We start from the raw sequence: 17,025 nt of genomic DNA, 5'->3' as shown, positions 1-17,025 counted from the left end.
CAAAGAAAGCTCCCTCAGGAGGGCACAGTCATCACCAGCGACATGGGAAACCATCCTGCTCTTGGTTCTGCTCCCAGGTCACATCTGGAGGAAACCAGAGATCAAATGGCACAGGGTGGAACCGTGGAGCATCCTCAGAGCTGCAGAGGTTGGCACCACCAAGAGAGAGGGCTCACCCAGAGCTTCCCTGAGGAAATGATTCAGCCCAGCAGCCCCTGTGAGAGGGAGGACACTCTAACCCCCAGATCAGGGCTGTTCTTTTGGGAAACATCCACGGGAAGGGACAGCACAGGGGGACAGACTGTGGCTGCCTTTGCAAGCTGGGGCAGGAAAAGCAATTCCTCTCCAAGCTTCTGATTGCACCTACCTGAAGGTGCTGAACTCACCTCAGTGTTCCCTAACTAGGTCCCAGCCCAGCAGCAGGTCACTGTCACTGCCATGCAGGCTGTGCTGTGCCTCCCAACCCAATACCAGCCCTCAGAGATGGTCCCCAAGCCTGAGAAGGAACAAAGAGCCTCCAAAGAGGGACTGAGACCCTGCAGAGCAAAGGGCAAGCGAACCTTTGAAAACAAATTATGCCTCGTGAAAATAAATTACACCCCATGAAAATAAATGACAGAGAGACAGAACACCCTCTGCACTTCCAATCTCAGTAGTCTTGTACCCCTACCTCCCCCAGACTGGCAGGGGGGAGAAATAAAGCGCACAAAATACTTCCAACATCCTAGTTTTGGAGGCAAAACTGTAACATCTGCTATGCACTCACACACCATGCTGACAAAATTCCACCTCCTGTGCCCAATTACTCAGGTGAGTCATTCCAGTCCCTTCACCTCCCAGCAGCTGCAGCAGGGCCAGGTCCCTCTCTCTCTGTGGCTGGACACTCCCCTGCCCATCACCTCTCTGGAGCCATGAAGTGCTTCAGGGTCCTATCAGAGACCTGGCAGGTCCCAAGTCTGCAGGACCAAAGGGTTCCAGGCAGGTGACACATCCAGCCCCACCGGTTTGTCCCCGGCTGCAGGAGGGGCTCCTCCCCAGCTCTGGTCACTCAGGTGGACACCCTGAGTGCCACACCTGCCCAGCTTCCCCCAGGCACCACCCTGGATGCTGCCACTGCCCTGATAATGTCCCAGACAAACATGGGGCAGCAGCGTCTCCCTCATTTCGGGCATTAAAGGGAGCTTGGAGAAGCCAGGTAATTACTGCTGGGTGAAGCATTTCACAGGAGATGGAAGCACGTGAGGAGCGTGGAAAAGCAGGGCTGCCCCAGCTTTATGATGATTTTATAGCCTCGTTAATCTGTGGCAAATGGGGCAGAATTAGTGCATAAATAAATACTGGGCAGAGATCTACAGCTCTGTAAGAGGAAGCATAAATGAGATAGTAAAGTTGCAGCATTCTGCATGATATATATGGACACAGACAAAAATAAGAGCCTAAACCTACCAGTTTCCTGACAAGAATCTTTTAAAGAGTGAGAATAAGTGATATCTAACTCTCATAATTATATCCTCAGTGCATTCATTCTCTTAGCATGAGTAACTCAGGATGCTGTAGCCTCCAGAAAAATCATGACTCAGAGCAAGGCTCTGCCCTTGATTAGGCTTTATGGGTCATGCCCAGCCCAGGGAAGGTGCACCCAGGAAAGGACTTGCCCTTCCCTGTGTAGCAGATGACAGAGCTCAGATCACTGCACTCCATCAAACACGAACCAAGACAACATCTTGGATGCCTTTGTGCTTCCTCTCCCCATCCCCAGTTCTAGACCACAAACCCAGGGCAGGATTCACTTCTGTGGCCATTCAGCATCTGGCACAGCAGAGCACCAATGCTGATACCATCAAAATCCTTATTTAAAGTAGTCCATCCCCAGGGCTGCTGGCTAGCAGGGATGAGGGCAGCAGCACAGCATAAAAGCTGATGCTCTCCAGGACCACCAGCATGTCGCAGACATCTTTTTATGAAAAATCCTTTCCTTAGGATTTTTCCTCCTGACAAGCTGAGAGGCCTCAGGAACAAAATGTAAACATTGATTATCTGCTGCTGTGGAATGCAACAGGTGCATCTGTGATTGGCCCATGTTGGTTGTTTCTAATTAATGGCCAATCACAGCCCAGCTGGCTCGGACACAGAATCCAAGCCACAAACCTTTGTTATCATTCTTTCCTATTCTATTCTTAGCTAGCCTTCTGATGAAATGCTTTCTCTTCTTTTAGTATAATTTTAATGTAATATATATCATAAAATAATAAATCAGCCTTCTGAAAAATGGAGTCAAATCCTTGTCTCTTCCCTCATCCTGAGACCCCTGTGAACACGGTCACACCAGCATCCACTCCACCTGCCCCAGGCCCCAGCCCCACCACTCCAGCACGCCCAAGAGAATGGTCCTGTGGACGTTTTCATCTGGGATTTGATCCTGTACAACCTGAAAACAACAGATCTTGCTGCACCTGCTGCAGGTGAGCTCAGTTCACATCCTTTGAGGCAGAGCTGTGCATTTTCCCAGCCAGGGGACAATCACTGACCAGGGAAAAGAGAGAGCACTTGTTAATAGAAGAGGCAAAAATAAATTAGTGCTGTAAGTCCATATAATAAATTGCCAGCACTTTTGGTGCTGTGGACTGATGTTTTCTGTGAGCACAGGTCTGCTGCAATTGCACTTCCAGAGCTAGAAAACATAAAAACAACATTTCACAATGTCTCATCTGTTGCTACAACAATTAGTGCCTCATTTTATTAACAAAGTACCTGTAAAGTGCTCATTTGCCAGCTCTGGACAAATCAACGGGCAATAACCATCTAAAATTTGAAAGGAGGCAGGTTGGGACGTCTTGTTGTTAGACCAGATGAGCTCTGGTGCAAAGCATCTCTTGAAGGTGAGCCTGGCTGAATTTGGCTGTGGAGAAGGAAACAAGCTGAGCAGCTCATGGCATTTTCCCAAATCGGGGTCACTGTGTGGCAGTGGGGTGCAAGGAGCAGCTGGTCCACAGGAGGAGGAGAAAGAGCAGCCATTGAAAGGATGTTTTCATCCTCACAAGGCATCCAAAACAAACAAGCAGCATGCCATGGGCTCCATCCAAAGCCCATTGAGAGCAGTGGAAAGCCTCCAGCTGCCCTCAATAGGCTCCTGGGGAGGCTGGGCATGCCTTGGGAGCCCCATGAGCTGCCCCACCAACAAACACAGTGACCCCAGTGGGGACTCCTCACCTCCTGCAGCTCCTCCTGCCACTGCTCTGTTCTCCTCAGTCCCAGCAGGCACTCTGCAGTCATCAGCTATTCAAGCCACCCAAGCTATTCAAGCCACCCTTATATTAAATATACTTATATAAAAATAATTTTTTTCTATGGAGTCCCAGGAACTCATACAGGTCATGAACCCACTGCTGATGTAGCTGTCGTCAACAAAACCTGCATTAAAAACCTGAATTCTGCCTCTGTGCTCCACAAGGTTCCTTCTGGAGCCACCACACAGTTCAATCCTCATCCAGTTGCCACCCTCATGTTTGCCCAGGAGCTTTCAGGAGTTGGACAAGAAATCTGCACTGATGCTACAGAAATTGCAAGTTCTTCTCACCAAGACAGGTGAAGTTTAGACTGAGCAAACCTCCTTTGAAAGCATCTAGTCCTGATGCAATTCTCCCTCTTTTTTTAAGAAGGAATCCCCAAGAGAAAGGCCTGACGCCAGCAGCTCTATCAGACGCTGCAGGGTGGGAGCAGTGACGTGGGGAAATGTCAGAAACACAAACAATGAGAGAGGAAGAGGGAGGGAAAGGCTGAGGGCACAGCTGGGGTGGCCACGGGGGCTGTGGCAGCCCATGGAGGTCAGCAGGACCTCACCCTGCAGGAAACAGGGTGAGGAGCTGGGTATGGAGCCCTGTCCCTGCTAGGTGGGGTTCACCCACACCTCACCCCCTTCTCACAAGCCCCACCAAACACAGGGGGCACAGCAAGTCCCCCCTTGCCAGCACATCTGTCCCCACAGCTGGTGGCCATGGCCAAAACCACAGGAAAAACTGTTGTGTGGGTGTTTTTTTTTTGTTGGTTTTATTTTTTTTTACTTATCCCAGCACTTGTGGAGGGATGAAGGATGAGGATGCAGAGGCAGGGGTGTCACCTCAGCCCACAGTCACTCATTTCGTAGCTAACTGGGGAGAGGCAATGGTAAAGCCCATTCTCCTGTTTTGCCAAAGGACTGTTGATAAAACAGGCTGTTAAAACTCAATATACTTCAGATCCAGTGTTTTCTTCTGGCTTTTATCTCCTTTTAGCTTTTCCCTCCTCATCACCTTGGCAAAAAGGGAAGCACAGCAGACTTGCTGTGAGGGGGCTTTAGCCCAGCCAGGCTCCCCACAGCTCCCTAATCTCTCTTTGGCCATCCTGCAACAGCATGAACTCCCCAATGGGGGTCAATCTGAGACTTTTAAAGTTATTCCTGCTTTAACGGGCACAAATGAGAATTCTGCATTTGTTAACAATTATCCCAGGCAATAACTTCAGTTCCCCCCTCACTTCCAATGGAAACAATGCAGGCTGAGCACTGAGCAGTACCTGTTGGCAGAGAAACTTTTAAATTAATGGATAAGAGGGGCTAAAAATGGCTTCCCAAAGAAGAATTCTTTTCTTCCTAAAAGAAGAAATCCCATTGCTTCCCTCTCCCTGCCCCCTTGGGATGTAAAGCAGACTTGAAAACTGCCCTTGTCATTATCGGAGCTGTGATTCAATCAGCTTCTCATGGCCCTAATTAGCGGCTATTTGTCTTCATGGGTGTGATTCCTCACTTGGCCAAGAGTGCAGAATTATAATGAATTTTCCCCTTCCTCCTTGGAGAGGACATGAGACCTTAGCCAAGGAAAAAGGAAGCCATTTGGAGCAGGAAGAGGATGCTTGGAGGTAGAGCTGGGGTGCTTATATTAGGCCCGGTCAGAGGATCAAACTGACTTTTTTTTTAAAAGCCTGCTGTTCTCATTCACATTAATGGGCAGAATTGTAGCACAAAGGGCCCTTTGCCTGGCTGTTTGAGCAGGTCACTCTGTCCTGCCCAGCTGGTCTTGGAGGATGCTCCCAGAAACTCAATTCCCATCCTGTGCGTGTGGATTGAGGGGGACAGGGGACATCCAGAGCACCTCGTCCTCCTCTCCCTACAGTTCCACATCAGGAGGAAGGAGAACTTCCAGAGACTTCTGGCTGGACATTCTACACCCAGTTTCATTCCCTCCTCCTCCCCATATACCTGTTCCTCAAGGCAGGCAGGAGCTTTTGGGTGGGAACAACCCCAGGACTGGGGTTTGGGAGGGTAAAGAAAGCCCAGCTGAAGGCTGAAAGGGGCTCCAATGTCCCACAGGCTGCCTGCAGAGACAGTGACATTGCTCCTGAGGGGCACAGGTAGAGGGGACTGTCCTCCCATCACAGCCCTGTCCTTCCCACCCTCCCCAGGCACCCAGTGGCCTTGGCAGGGACATGGGGATGGACATCTGTCCCTTCTGCACAGAACTAACTCATGGCTAGAATTCACACAGGAAGGGAAAATAAATTCTGGGCTTCAAAACCAAATCTAGCTGGTGCTACATTTTCAAATCCTCATGGAGTTAAAAAAAATAATATAAAAAGAGTTAAACTGGATATCCTTTCCCCCTTCCCCTGCTGCTGAAATCAAATTATGCCTCCCCCCACCAGGAACACAGCAGCCACGGGACTGCAACTCCAGTTTCTGCATTGCTGAGTGATGCACTGGCCCTACAGCAGGTAAAATTGTAGCACAGCACCATCTGTTTCCCAATCTGCTTGCTGCCAGCTTCCATGGCAGGGATTCACTCCCACAGCAGAGCTGAGCTGCTGGGCAGAGCATCTGTCACAAGAGAAAGGGATCTGTCACCTCCCCACTGCCCACTGGGGACACAACCACTGAAAGGTGGGGACAGAACATTTATTTTCTGTCACACAGCACAGGCTCACAGTGCCAGCTCCAGTGAATAGCCCTTGATGATGCTACACATCCTTAACACATTGCAGGGGAAGGCACATTTTCCAGCTGTTGGTGCCTTGTGCCAGAGCACATTTACATCAGCAGTTTCTCTTCTAAATATTCCGGGGGTTGCTGCAAATTTTCCACTATGATTAAGGAGGAGGAGAAAAGCAGCCAACAGTTCCACATCTTTAGATTGAAATTCAAGGGACTGGTACACAAGTGCTTGTGAGAGCCTCAGATGTCAGTCGGGCAGCTCCCAATCTCTTGTGTAATTGGTTTCAGATGCCAAACAGTGACCAAAGCCCAGCACAGAGCTGACCCCAAGGGTGACAGCCCCATGGGGAGCTCAGGGGGTGCCAGGCCCCAGTGCTGGGGTGCAGAGCCCATCTGCAGCTCCCTTGAGCTGCTGCTGGACAGACCGGCAGTACAGAGCAAAGCCCTCACTCCATCTGGCCCCAAATTGCTGCTGTTCTGCTGCAGAGCAGCTGGTGGGGCTCTGTGCTCAGCTGGAGCAGCACTGAGTGTTCTGGGGCTGTGAGCCTCCATCCCCTCACACCCATGGGCAACATCATTGCCAGCTGAGCTACCAACCAGCCCAGCCTCAGGAACCACACCAGGAGCAGCTCTGCCATGAGCAACACCCAAAATAAACCTGGGAGAAGCCTCTGGATACCCTTCATGCTCTGTCCCTTCTGCCCCAAGCTCCAGGAGCGCCTCCAACAACCACATCCCCCCAACTCCTATGGTGTAACAGCCCCCCAGGTTCAACTAACATCAGCTCAAAGCTGCTCTCACCTGAGCCTCAGCAGTCAGTCAGGCACCTCCTGGAAGGAAAAGCTGCTTGCACTCCTCACCCTCTGCCACACGCCATAAAACTCCTGGATCCGTGTGCTGATGCTCCTCTCAGTGTCCCCACCTCGTCCTGGCCGTCCTGCACAGGTTCCCCAGGTGGCTGTGGCTGGCCAGAGCTGCTGGGCACGGAGCTGTGGCTGCAGGCAGGGCAATTCCTGCAGCACCTCCCAGGGCAGGCGGGACAGCAGGGAGAGCGCCTGTCAGCACACAAAGCAGGGAGCAAACTGGTTCAGCCTGTTGCTGCTGCCTCTGCTCAGGGCCAGCTCGGCACGGGAGGGGTGCAGGTCATGTGTTCGCTCCTGCCCCAGCTTGGAGGAAAAAAAACCAAACCCAAAAAATCAAGTGGTTTCGCAGGATTTAAGGCTTGCACCTAATTACGCTCAAAGAGGTGATTTGATGACTGAAATAAGGGCAAAACAAGACCTAGAATTTCAATGCCAAAGTTGTAGCAAAACAAAGCCTTTCTCCTCCCAGATTTTGTTTTACATATAAGCACCTCCTCTTCTACAGCCCTAATTTTACTGTTCAGTCAGGAACGGGGAGTCTTGTTCCCACTTCTCTTCCCTCCAGCCCCATCTATGTCACAGGCTGTAAGAAAGCCAGACAAAAGCATCACTTTACAAACAACCTGCCTTATCTCCCATGGAAGGAAAAGAGAGGATCCACCAAAAAGGTCCAGTTGATCTGAAAGGACAACCTGTTATATTCTCCTTACACCTTGAATATCTCAACTCCCATGGCTGCAGGTTTCAGCAGCTGCTTTGTTGCCTAAGGGATGCACACATAAATGCACCAGAACAGCTCTGAGCCAGCAGAGAGCAAGGGAAAGGCTGGTTCCAGCCAAGCCAGCCTGGAACAGGAGCCACTGGCCCACCTGTGCCTGTGGTACTCCCCCTTGATGCCATCAGAGACAAAATCTCACTTCAGTTCCTCAAGAGAGCCCAATGAGCTCAGACCTTGGGATGCTTTTTCTCACTTCTCCCAATAAAATGACTTCCTCGGGAGAAATCACTGGACACCTCATCCTTCTTCACTGCAGCACTGTTGGTGCCTGTGCTTTGCTGCATTTCAGCTTTCTAATAGAGACCTTTTTGGGGAGAGACTGACCTGCTTCACTGTGCATCCCAGAGGTGTGTGCAAAATCAGCACCCCCAAAGGAGGCACTGCCCTGCCTGCAGCAACCAGAACGCTCCACTTGGAGATTCTGACACTCAGGATTTAAAGCATCTGTGCTTCTGGCCTGTTATGGACTGCTCTGCTGGGAGAACCCTGATCAATTTATCCTCAGAGTTCTCAATCCTCATGTATGGATTTCATCCTTTTCATTTCTTCACTATTTTTGCAGCGTCTTTATGAGACACTACAAGGCAGAACATCTATTTTCCCTTGCAAAAATCCCATGCATCCTAAATAGAAACATTTTCCCAGATTTTTACCCACAGTCACACAGAGCAAGCTCCATGTCCCAGCCTGTAACAGCAGACAGAAAACACCAGGGACACAGCCAAGACCCCCTGGCACTCACAGCACAGCCCCATGGTGACATTGCTGTGTCCCCCAGCCCAGCAGCCACTCCTGCTGCACGCCTTGGCTCAGGCCAATGCAAACCCCTCCTTGCTTGGCATCTTTCAGGTTCACCTCTGCATAATCCTCCCTCCATTAGCCTAATGAATGAAATGTTTCCAAGGAGCAGAAACACACTCGTTACCAAATTACAGGAGTCAGGCTGGAGCAGATCCTTTAAACAAACACATCCTGACTAAGCTCTTCTAACCCTGTTTGCCCAATCTCCCTCCTGCAGCCCTTGGGTATCCCCAAAAAGCAGCAGCAGGACCGGTCTCTCCATGGCCCAGGGCGCTGGTGAGGGTTTCAAGCTTGGTTTTATGCAAGGAATCTGTCCAATTCCCCTGCTGGGTGAATTCTGCTGGGCTCTCCTCCTGCATCCACACACCTGCTCTTAGACAGGGCAGCTCCAGCATTAAAAACACCCAGCCCTGCCAAAATCTCCTGCTCTCCCTGGCTTTTCTCCTCAGCAGCTGCAGCATGCATGGATCACAGTTTTGGGGGCCCTCACACATAAAACTCAAGCCTAGGGGAGCTTCCCACATTTCTTGGGGAGTCCAAACCCCAAGGACTCCAGGATTGCCAACCTCACATCCAAAACTGCATTTTTAATCCCAATGATCACAATGATGATGGTGGCAGGACTTGCACTCTCCCCACATCACGATTACTACAATGTGCAAACAGCCAGGGAAATGCAGGATTAAAAAAAGCCCATCCCGAGGTATTTCAGCCCTATGGACACAAAGCAAAACCTTTCCCAGTGGCGTGGCTGGCACAGAGGGATGCCAGCACACCGAGAGGAACAGGGGGCTCCCAGCCATCCAAAGCCTCCCAAAAGTTTATTAAATTTTATGATATGGATACCACGTCCCCACAGACACCTTGCACCCCCTGCAGTGGTGATGCTCTTGAGGAAAATCGAATTTTCCCCTCTCATTTAACACCCACTAATGGGCTGAGAGCAGATTCCCACCGGGAAGGCAGAGCAGGACCAGGTTGAGGTTCCAGGGATGGATCAAAACCTCGGGGATGCCACAGATGGAGAGCAGGATGGCCGGGCAGGGATCTCTGCATTTATTCATTCATTCATTCTTTATTTATTCCTGCTGGGCAGTGCCTCACTAGAGGGCAGCCAGCACCAAACCTCTGCAGCTCCCAGAGCTCAGCACACACAGCACTGAGCGACTTCAGGAGGGACAGTGGGGTGAGGGAGGAATAAATATATTTTATTTGTAATAAATATTGAGGGCCAGTTAATAAAATACTTTATTAACTGTTCTGTGCCTGTGGTGTGGCACTGACAGGCACTCTCAGAGGCACATCCCTTGCTCCCAGCGCCCTGACTGCTCAAATCCCCTCACCAGCTCCAGTATTAAAACCAGCTTTTGATAGTTTTCCCCATGAAAGTGCATTTAATATTTACTGGACAAGTCAGGTTTTTCAACAGAACCTCTAAATTTATCTCCACAATGCCAGGAGAGAGAGGCAGAGAGTTATTTGGCTATGTACAGAGGGGAAACACTCAAATTCATGAAGAATCCTAGCAATTCACACACACACACCAAAAACAACAACAACAAAAACCCCAGCAAAAAACAACAAAAACCCCAAACAACAAAAAACCCAAAAAAACCCCAACAAAATCCCAAAAAAAATCCCCAAAACAACAAAATCCCAAAAAAACCCCAAAACAACAACAAAACCCAAAAACCCCAACAAAACCCCCAAAAAACAACAACAAAAATCCCCAAAAACTAACAAAAAAAGCCCAAACAAAAAACCAAACATACAAAAAAAAATCTAGGCCCTAATTTTGTTTTACATACCTGACAAATATAAATCAATGAACCAACAGCAGCACAGGCAAGCTCCCCTTTCCCATGGGAATACCCTGGACCTCACCAGCTGAATTCCTTCATGCCAGAAACAGTGAGATCAAACCCCAGTGCTGGGAGAGCTGCTCTGCATTTTGGGTATTTACAGTAAATGCTCACCATGGTGTAATTGCCTTTGTATGGCAACAATACCATGTCCTAGTAGGAAATATCACGGGAACAGGGATTCAAGGCAGATAGTGAAAGTTCTCACCAGGATTTAATAACCTCCACTGGGACTGATTTGCTTAGAACAACAGTTAAACAGATCAGATATTCCCAGGGGACCCTTTTGTGATCAGCAATCTGAGCCAAAACTTCCTGGAGTCTTCCCAGGCTGGGTCAGCCCCTCCAGAGCCAGCATTTGGTTCTGGAGGGGCCTGAACCCAGCACAGCCCCCTGGATGACCCCATCTCAGCAGGGACTGCCCTTCAGTCAGTTCTGCTCCACCTTTTAACCAACCAAATTTAGTTTTATTGGAGATAAAAGTCTTCAAAAATTCATCTCTCTTAGAAGAAAATTGGTCTCGGGCTAGAAAGGAACATAATTTAAGATATAGTGCCAAAAAGAACATAGTTTTTTAAGAAATGGATAATTTTCCTCCTGGTAAGTTGCTGTCAGCACTTCAAGACCATCATGGTCCCAATTCCATACCCAGATCCCAAATGTCTTCTTCCTTTAAGGAATGAAACAAACCATATCCAAGAATTCCCCTGTGAGAAATCGGCCTTGCCCATAGCCAGCACGTAATTAATGTTTTCCTGCTCTGTGTATTCTAAGAGCACACTGGCAAGCTGGAATTCGTTTCATACACGTTTTTTCCAGTCTGTCCCTTAATCCACCTGAACTGCAAGCAAGATGACAGCACAGAGGTCACCCTGCACTCTGTTACTGGAAAGTGAGCCACTGTGGGAAAGGGCAGCACATGAAGTCACTGCCTGAGACACCTGCAGCAGCTTAGAAACTTGGACAGAACGAAGAATTAGCCCTTCTCCAGGATTGCTGAATATTATTATTACTCCTTTCCTTGAACAGGGATTTTCACTTATGGACTCTTATGTATACACCAGAAATGAGAAAGCAAGATGGCTTGTATTAAAGACCATCCTAGGATTTTATAAGCCATACTTACATGCCAAAATCTCATATTGGATTTTTTTTTATTTTATTCTCCAACTCCAGTAATTTAGCAGCACATATTGATTTTGAAAGACTAGGCAAAGCTCAATGAGCAGGATGCAGGGGCAGCCAGGAGTAACTGCTGAGCCAGAGAAAGACCAAAAGGAATAGGAAAAAAAATATTATCACTTAATCAAAAAAGATTAAAGAGAGCCCACATTTCCTTCTATTGGAATGGCAGACTTCCCATCAGATTAAAGAGACCACTTAAAACCAGAATGTCTTCCATCAGAAGACTGGGTACAAAAAGGAAACCAGCTCATATTATCCAGAGGCTCAAATATTCTTTCAGATTATTCTAAAAAGAGAAATGTATAGAAAAAAATGTACGATCATATTTTCTTTTTCATCAATTAAATAATTTTCTGGCAGTGCCTTTCTGCCCATTGCAGGAGCAGAAGCACTGCTGGGACTGACAGGGGGCTCCTGACCCACTGGAAGGAAATTCCCTCCCAGCAGTGCCAGCTCCACTGGGATTCACTGGATCAGCCCCTTCACCCTGCCCTGGGGACTCACATCAGGACAGGCTGCAGCTCAGGCTCAGGGTGTCCTTTAAGGTGAATTTTAAATTCTCCATGCTCTGGGAAAGCTCCCACCTTCCCAAAAGTGAGCTGCAGCACAGGCTTAGGGAAAACCTCCCCACAGCACAAGCTGCCCCTCCTCTCCTTGAGCAGAACTGTGCTCTACATTCTAAAACCAGGAGAAACAGTGTATGGGGAACAGGATTAGTGTTCAAAATTAATTAACAGATAATGCCCCAACAAATGAGTTCCATCCCAGTTTATTCCCTCCACCCCGGAGGGAGAACATCCTCCTTATCAGAGCAGCAGAGAAAGTGAGGACAAGCCTAATAAAAAGACAAGCTGTACTTGTGAGAGTTGTTATTTTTAATTCTCCCTGTTTTGTTCCATGTTACTTTAATTAAAGAGCTGAGATTGTGGTAAGAGCCCAATCTTGCCCCAGCACTGATCTGCAGTGCCCCACAAGGCAATGAGGGGCTTGGCTTGAGCTGCTGAGCCCAATTTCTCAAGAGGCTGTTATGATACAGCACAACTGGGAGTCCAGACTATATTACCCCAGGAGAGGAAGAATCCCTGTCCCTGGGATTGCTCTGTGTGCCAGGGGTGTTACATTCTCCAGGTGATGCCTCCTAACCAGGCACCTGTGCAGCAATGGGGAGGTCAGCAGCTCTTCATTTCTTCTGGTCTGTGACATCTCCAGGGGTAGGGGTTGGGCGATTTCTTTTGGGGTTTTGGAAGGGGCGTTTTAAAAGAAATTTTCTTATATTTTTCCATCTAGAAGCACTCCAACCAAAGCACTGGTTAGCATCTGATGTAGTTAAATAAAAGCTCAGGCTGTACTCAAGATTAGATTTAGCAAAGACTCAGCAAGAGAAGCTGTTCCTAAAAACCCATCAGACACAGCCAGGACCAGGATTGTGAGAAGATGGCAGCAGGGTCCCTCATCATCCATATGTACCCAATGATGGGCCAGTTTGCAGGTACCACACCCAAACTCACAATTACCGGGGCAAAAGGAAGGAAAGCATTTTGAGAGGAGTGCAGAGGTTCAGCTGGCAGCACTTTCCACACCCAGGCTCCCACAGCATCAGGCACTTCAGGATTAGAGGCACTTTCCCCTCCAAACGTGAATCCAGCAATTTCACTTCATCCCTGCACCAGCCAAACGAATCCCTGATGGAATCCCACGGGATTCCTTGTGCTTGTGGTTTTCCAAGGAGCAGGGCTGGTGAATGCCCAGCCCTGAGAGCCTGCAGGACCCTCTGCAGCACTGAGCAAGAGTCAGGGGCACCTTGCTGCAGAAATGACCCTGTGCTAAGGGGTCTCAGGTTAGAGACTTCTGTCTCCAGTTTGGATTCTGGTAAATGATGTTCTCAGGCAATAATCACTAATTCTGCAAGAGGAGACCTGGATGACAGCAGCACTGAGTCATCCCCCTTGCATATCAGCCCCAACGCCTTCCACTCCCCCTTGCAGGATTTGATTCAAAACAGTCCCATCTGTTTTCAAAGCTTCTTATCTGTTTGCTTTAGCCTGCAGCTCACAGGTTTGCTCTTTTCCCCTCTCCTTAGGGAAAGGCCACGTCCCAGCATGGGCAGCACTGAGGGATGAATGGATGTGGCCTCTGTAATCACTGCTCTCTGCACCCTGAACCACACTGCTGAGCCACTCTCTGCAAGGGTTGTCCTACACAGCTGCAGCTGAATTCAGCCTGGAAAACATCTATTCCCTTCACCACCTATGAAAGTTTATTTTCCTTTAGTATGAACCATAACACATAATGCAACCTAGAAGAAAATCACAAGCAAAAACAATTGGACATGTTTTAAATGCCCATTAAGTTCAAAATACATTTAAAAAAATGCCAGCTGTTGATTCTGCTCATCTTCTGGGACAGGTATGGTAACAGAAAAGGATCTTGGAGGAATGCATTCAAAGCTGAAAGGGAAGGTGGCAGGGGAAGGAACCCCCTCCAGCAGTGAATTACTCAACCATATCACAAATGCAAATGTGGACAATCCTGCTAAACAGGCTCAAAGCAATTAAGTCTCATAGCGAAGTTCACTGAAACTACAGGAATTTGCCCTGGAAACCTTCCTTCAAGTACCCATGTCTGCACTCAGAGATCATAGGAGGCATCTAATAGATAAAATTATCGACCTTTGGAAAGCTCACTTTAAGCTGCCTACAGGGAATCACAATTATGGGATGAAAGATAAAGCTTTGTCTGGGATAAGACAGCATAAAGCAGTGAGAAATGCATTATACAGCTATCATCATCTGGGCTCCTTTCCATCTGCTTTCTGAGGTTCCTGTTTCCAGCATCTCCTCAGCTGCCCTGAGATTCACACACCAGCCAAGGGGAGAGCAGCTACTGCAGTATCAACACTCCAGGAGTCTGGACTTTGGGATTTAAGAAAAGAAATCAAAAGCAAAGGGCCGCAACATGATGGAAATCATCATCCCCCATCATCTGTGATCTGTCATTCTGGGATTACCAGGAAGGGCTAAAATCTAAAAACACCATGGGCAGACAGTAAGGGAGCAGAAACCTTCATTCTTAGGGCACAGAACAACCACTAAATGACAGGGGTTAGGGTAAAAGCTTCCTCCAAGGACTGGCTCACCCACAGTTGTTCAGAATCAAGATGCAACTGTCAGCTGGCTCCTGTCCCTTGAAATTACTTCCATCTGCCTTCACCCAGCCAAGCTCCTGGCATCAACAAAGCCCTCAGAACCAAACATGCTCTCCCTCCACACCCCACTGTGCATTCCTTTCTGGGGAGAGCAGATCCCATGCTGACCTGCAGCTCTGCAGACAAGCTTCAACACTGCTGGCCTGGTTTCTTTTGGGAGAGACTGGGGGCAGCTGTCTCCCAGCAGAACCTTTCTTGTTGCAGGGGAACAAGTAGAGAGGCTGGTGGCTCCCTGTGTCCTACCACCTTCACCAAGAGACAAAAGGATATAACCCACAGCAAAATTTGCAGCAAAGCTACCAGCACCTAGCAAAGCCCCAGGCTTTTTCCATGTTGGACCTGCTTCCATCCCATCCCATCTTCTATCAGTCCCTGGGAGAGGGGAGATTTGCCCACAAGGCCTCCTAATGCACCCCAGGACTGGGTGTTTTGAAGCACTCAACAGCCAGATTCAGAAGAATAAAATCCATTCTGCTCCAGGATGGCAGTGCTGGAGTGCTGGACTTAACATGCATTGGGCTGAACACAGTGATATTCACTGCTTCAATGCAGAAGACCACATTAAACTTGATAGATTTTGCCATCTCCTCACAGACCCCACTCCTTTATTGTAAAGGAAGTGAAGCACAGACATGGCTGCACACAAAAAGCCATTTCCAGAACTTGGAGCACAGCTACATCCCAGCCTCACCCAGAGCTGCATCCCCTCTACCAAACAGTCCACTGCACTGTCCGTAAGCATGCAAAATAAATAAACCCTGCAGTAATCCTTCTTTTGCCTCTTTTTGTTTTGGTTTTGTTTTGTTACTGTATGCTCCAGTTGCTGTTGGAAAGCAATTTCTGATTCAGGCTCTAGGTCCATTTAACAATTCAACTAATAATTGTATTTTATTTCTCAGACTATTAGCATGTAATGGAGCAGCAGCAGCCTTGGCTCCTGCAGTCTGGGAAGAGAGAGAATTTGTGCCAAGGGCTAAGTGCATTGCCTTGGGTCAGCTGGTCCCTCCAAATCCCAGAGTACATTATCTTGGGAGTGGGAATTCACCCCACTCTGCTCTCAGCAGGAACTGGAGCTTCCAGCTGCTTTTCAGAAGATGAAGAAATATCATGTATTTCCTAGTACCTTCTCCCCTTCTGGTCTCCTCCCAAATAATAGAAAGCTGCTTAAATGAGATGTGCACACTCACAGAACAAGTTAATTAATGGTCTCAGCCTGAATTGGTGAAACCAGCATGCCTTGAGCAGTGATTTAGCACTTCAACACCGCTGCCAGACTTTCACCTTCCAAGCAGTCTTTAATCCCTCACATTAACATTTAGCTCCCTGCTGAGGGGCCTCTTCCAGAACCAGCTCTTGGGGAGCCTGTTCTCCAGACAGCAGCGTCCCAGGTTCCCAGAGAGCTCAGGAGCTGCAGAGGGAGCTGGCATTGCAGGGGGATGAACATCTGCAACATCTGCCCAGCCCACAGCAAACCGGCAGGAGAGCGTGCACGAGATGAGCTCAGACCAGCAAAGAGCCTCAAAGTGAAAATTAAAATTCCTTCCTGCTGAATGAAACCTGGTCTGATTCTGCTTCATCCTGCCAGCATCTTCTCCTGCAAGATGTATTTTCGTATATGATAGAAGAGAGCCAATAGAAAAGGAAACATTTCTAGTATGCTGTGTTTATGCAGCACGCTCGGGTTCTGGTTTGCAGCAATCACTGCTGCACACCCTGGAGCGGCCTGGGACTGCTCTGAAGCCCCAGCCAGGGTCAGTGACAGCCAGGGAGAGCATCACTTCTGCCTGGGACAGGCTCCACAGAGCAGAGGTGACAAGGACAGAGCTCTGAGCTCTGCACCAGTCTCAGGTCTCCCTCCACACAGGCTGAGACCAGGCTGAGCTTGTAGGCAGCAGGCAGAGAGAAAATCCAGGAAAGTGGTGGAGTCCTCATCCCTGGAAATGCTCAGAAAACATGTGGGTGTGTGCTTAGGGATGTGGTTCAGTGCTGGAGCTGGGACAATGGTGGGACTCAATGGTCCTGGAGGGCTTTTCCAGCCTCAGTGATTCTGAGATCAGACCCAGGGAGCAGACTGGAGCACAGCCAGGTCCTGCTCAGCCCACCAAGGGGAGAGCACCTTCCCCTCTTGCACAAGACATGTCTGAGCCCTGAAGATGCAGAAAGAGGTGGGGAAGATGAAAACCAAGGCTCTCCCACCCACCCAGCCCCAGTGTTTCTCCAGGAAAGGCAGAGCAGGCACAGCCCTGCTCTCTGCCCATCCTTGCTGGGACACACCCAGGGGACATGGGGACAGCAAAGCCCAAAGAGCATCCTGGCACCTCTGAGCAAAGCCAGGCAGGCAGGCACATAGAGAAACCTGCTCCTGCACT

The 17,025-nt window shown here is 48.9% G+C and overlaps 1 protein-coding gene across 5 annotated transcripts in view; it reads right to left on the bottom strand.

Annotated features, from left to right (window-relative positions):
* The window catches only part of FRMD4B (FERM domain containing 4B), a 132,410-nt gene that overhangs the window by 84,269 nt on the left and 31,116 nt on the right, over positions 1–17,025 (bottom strand). For 2 of the 5 annotated variants that reach the window (XM_064724094.1, XM_064724091.1), the window contains exon 2: positions 6,764–7,017. The exons of the other annotated variants lie outside the window; for them this stretch is intronic. The gene's annotated coding sequence lies outside the window, so the exon portion shown is untranslated. The remainder of the gene's footprint in view (positions 1–6,763; positions 7,018–17,025) is intronic. 5 annotated transcript variants of the gene reach the window in all.

Source organism: Zonotrichia leucophrys, chromosome 12 (assembly GCF_028769735.1).
Source record: "Zonotrichia leucophrys gambelii isolate GWCS_2022_RI chromosome 12, RI_Zleu_2.0, whole genome shotgun sequence".
NCBI lineage: Eukaryota > Metazoa > Chordata > Aves > Passeriformes > Passerellidae > Zonotrichia > Zonotrichia leucophrys.
This window is presented reverse-complemented; position numbering and strand designations above follow the sequence as displayed.